The sequence below is a fragment of the Triticum urartu genome, chromosome 4A, assembly GCF_056163025.1.
Source record: "Triticum urartu cultivar PI428250 chromosome 4A, HENAU_Tu73, whole genome shotgun sequence".
Classification (NCBI taxonomy): Eukaryota; Viridiplantae; Streptophyta; class Magnoliopsida; order Poales; family Poaceae; genus Triticum; species Triticum urartu.
In genome coordinates, this window is record NC_141876.1 from 242941423 (window position 1) to 242945580 (window position 4158).

The following is a 4158-nucleotide window of genomic DNA, read 5'->3' on the forward strand; positions in this document are numbered from 1 at the left end:
CTAGCAGATCAGCAATCCGATCAGGACCTTCGCACTTGACCATCGTAAAGGGATCGTTGTTGCTTGGTCGATCGATCCGTCCTTCCACCCCAAAGCTGTTAATCCAGATCAGAGTTCTTTGGATGGCATGTAATGGATTTCATTATGAGAAGGGTCATTTTTTTGATGTTGTAAACTTCATATCCAGAGAAATGGATGGCTGGCTGAGGGACATATAGATTACTTCAGATCTCCACCTTCCTATGCTATGTATGACAACCTTGATCTAATAAGCGGTCTTAATTAATATGCAGGATAGGATAATATTATACAAATGGTTGGTTTTGTTCAATACTTAGGTAGGGCTGACTACGCCACCTCAGCAGCTGGGACTGGAATTGCTTACAATGCATCTGGCCACTGACTGAATTTGAAGTAGGGCTAGTGTATAAAGACCGGCTTATCTCTCTTAAGACTTAGTCCACTTTCTACTCGAATCAGATTTTCTAGTTTGCAAGCAGGTGTGCCAGCTGTAACAAAAACTTACGGCTTAGGTGGATTTCTTTAGTCAGTCTATAACTCGGGCTTTTCTTTATAGGACTCCCACACCAGTAAGTAGCTAGCTAGCTGGTATTGCCAAAGCCAAAAACACTGCTGCATTCCAAAAGGCGAACCGCGCGGACCCGACTTCTTCCTTTTATGCTGAAACTAGGGCTCCCTCTGGGTAATTCTACCTATCCGTTTGGACCACGTACCTAGATCAAGTCAATCATTTCAATCCAAGTTGTCCTCAGCTACAGCAAAAACAGAAAAAAGCAACAAGTTCTCCGATTTCTGTTCACAAAGGGTGTGAATGGAATCAATATATATATATATAAAGTTGACGCAAGCTGTATGCATTCGGTGCCCTCAAGTAGGTACGACTATGGATCATTCTATTCCATTCCTTTAGGTAGTCCTAAAAAGCAAAACGTAATGGTAGAGGTTGAAGGAAACAAAGAATGAAGTCTCCACCTTTGACTACTGATGAACCGCCATTTCGTTCTTTTCTTCTTTGTTCGGCTTTCACAAGCAAGATAACTTGAAGCAGGTGACATTCTATAGCCCAGGAGAGTACCATTGCTGACATGATACAATTGGCCTTCCTCTTCAGATTTATTTAGAACTTCAAGCGTTCAAGGCAAGGTTGTGCAATCTCTCGTACCTGCGAGAAAAGGGCTTATTTACTACTTTTTATCGATCAACGGTCCACCGGTCCCATCCAATGAGTGGTATCTGAGTATCATAGTATCATAAGAAAGTTCATATGTACACCCGCTTATCTTTCTATAGAAACTTATCTCTAAATGATTTTTAGATAGGATGTTTCTGGAATTACCCCTGCTACGTAGAATGGGATAGTGTCAACGTCCTTCATTATAGTACCGAAGATGCTCGTAGGCTCGTCGATGGAAAGGATGGCTTTTATTCAAAGAGATGGAGATCCTGGTTTAGCAGTGGTTGCCCGTCCTTGGGTTTATGTTGAGCTTTTCGTATTAAGCACTGGGAGCAGAGAAATCCTAGGGTTCCTTTGTCTTCCTCTTCTGTTCTTAAATATAACTGAAAAGCATCCTGTTTCTTTAGTTGCCTCAAAGCTCAGGATCTCCCCATGTTTCTTCTGGAGATGTGTCGGTGGCTTTGCAATGATGCCGAAATGGCGAACGAAGCGCCTGTAATAGCCGACCAAACCTAAGAAGCTGCGGACTTCTTTGACTGATTGCGGAGAAGACCAGTTGGCAATGTTCTTAATTTTGTGGGTTTTAGTGGCAACCCCATGCCGGCTGATAGTATGGCCCAAATAGGATAACTAGCGTTGAGCGAAAGAGCACTTTGAGCGTTTGACTTGCCATTGATCCCTTCTTAACAACTCAAGCACTGATTGCAAGTTGATTGTGTGGTCTTCAAGAGAGGCACTATAGACTAAAATGTCGTCAAATAACACCAGGGCGCATTTGCACAGAAGGGGTTTGTTTGAGAGTGGCGTTCATGGCTCCCAAGAAGGTGGCTGGTGCTCCCGCGAGGCCGAAGGACATGACCTTGTACTCGTAGTGCCCTTCTAGAGTCTGGAAGGCTGTTTTGAATTCATCGCTAGCTGCCATACGAATCTGGTGATAACCACCTCTGAGATCAGGTTTAGAAAACCATGAGGCACCAGACATCCAGGAGTTCTTCGACTATGGGCACTGGATACTTGCTGACGACAGTCATCGCATTTAGACAGCGATAATAAATACATAAACGCCAGGAGAAAATATATATAAGATTTTTTGTCATAGAACCCCTGGTACCAATGTTTATAGAACTGTCCAAAATTGATAAAGAGAAGCAGCTTCGAAGTCATGGAGAACGAAAATAGGACCCTGGCTCAAGCCAATATAGTGATTAAAGGTAAAGTGCTTCGGTAGAATGCGTACCTACGCCTTTTAACTACCTTGGGGAGAGCGGACTCGCTGATGACCCTCCTTGGGAAACAAATGAAGTGGGTGGATTGGAGTTCGTATCCCCCAATTAGAGATATGGTGCTGACCCAAGCTGAGTGAGTGAAGACTCCGGCTTAACCGACTAGCTGTTTGCTATCAATAAATAACTAGCTGACAATATGCTATGCTTACTCTCTGAGCACTAAAGCTATCGAGAAGTGATGCAATAAAGGTTGTTCAAGGTAAATACCGTCAAACAGAGAAATCTTAATCGTCAGAACAACGCTGAACCTAACTTGTACAAGAGTTGGTAAGAAAGTGCAAACGTTGAGTAAGAAATCGCCATATGGCGGCACAAACAGAAAGAAAGGCTTCTGCCAATCGGAATAGGAATGTGAAATCCCAGTAAAATGGTGTTCAGTCAAAGATAGGAGGATTCCTTTGATCCATACCGTCATCTGACGGACTTCCTGCTGACTTCGTCAATTGCTCTTTATCGCTTAATAGAAGGGAAATTTCATGAGATAGATGAAAAAATGAATATCAATCGAGAAAAAGCTTAAATATACACAATTCGTAATAGATACAATTCATAAGGAAGAAGTGATCAAAAGTACGAGGTCGGCATAGGAGATATGATGTGTCAGAGGCAGAAGGCACGGAGAAGTCAAGATCTTCCAAGATAAACCCATTTCGATGCCTATAAAATCAGGTGCACCGCGTCTATACTACAAAAGTGTGATAGGTTTCTTCGTATTTATTCCGCCGACATCGCTTTCTTATTCCTAACACAATTGTTTAGCTAAGTTTGCTAACGAATCAAGGAGAATCAACAACCAACACCTCATTTTGAAAAGGAGACGTGATTTATTCCTACCGTCCTGAACACGTCTAGAAACAGCAACCTCGTACATAATACCATTTCGCATTACAGTATCCACTTTCAAGTCGGGGTGAAACTTACTAAGATGTTGGGTCATCAGAATACCATTGAATCGACTCATGTTATGAAAGTAAATAATTAGTGACTTTCTTTGTTTGCTTACAACAGAAAGTATTCCATTTATGAATACTTGGAGTACACAATCATTTCGATCATAAAATGATGGGTGCGTATTTATGTATTCATGGGAACTATAATGATTAATTTAAATCTTCGATAGTTTCTTGTCTGAATTGACAGTCATAAAGGCGGCTGCATAAGCGTGGTGGCGGGGAAGATTTTGGATTCTATTATCTCCGCGGGAACATTGTTCCGATCCAACAAGGGAATGGTTTCAATGTCACCTAGAAGGAATACTGATGGTTTAGGAGGTTGCCCTTTATAATTAGGGTCTGCTTCCAGTTCCTTAAGGTATTTATCCATTTTTAGCTTATTCTTATTTGGAAGTTTGTTAATGTATGATGGGAATCTGGAATTATTTTTACATATAGGTTCTTCCGCATGATTTTCCATATCACTTTGTGAAAAAAAGAGATCTCATTAATGCTTCTAAAAATAGTTATAGCAATCCCTCGCCATCTGAGCCAGAATGAATACCAGTCAAATCTCTAAATGCTTTTGGCATTCTTTTCCCTCGCATTTCCCTAATTCTTTTATTAATATGGGAATGGGAGCAATTGAGGAGGCATCGAGTCGAAGAAATGAATTGCTCTTTGGCTAGTGGAAATGGGGTTCTTGTCGTCAACGAAGTAACTGCTCTATTTGGAGAGTGGAGCC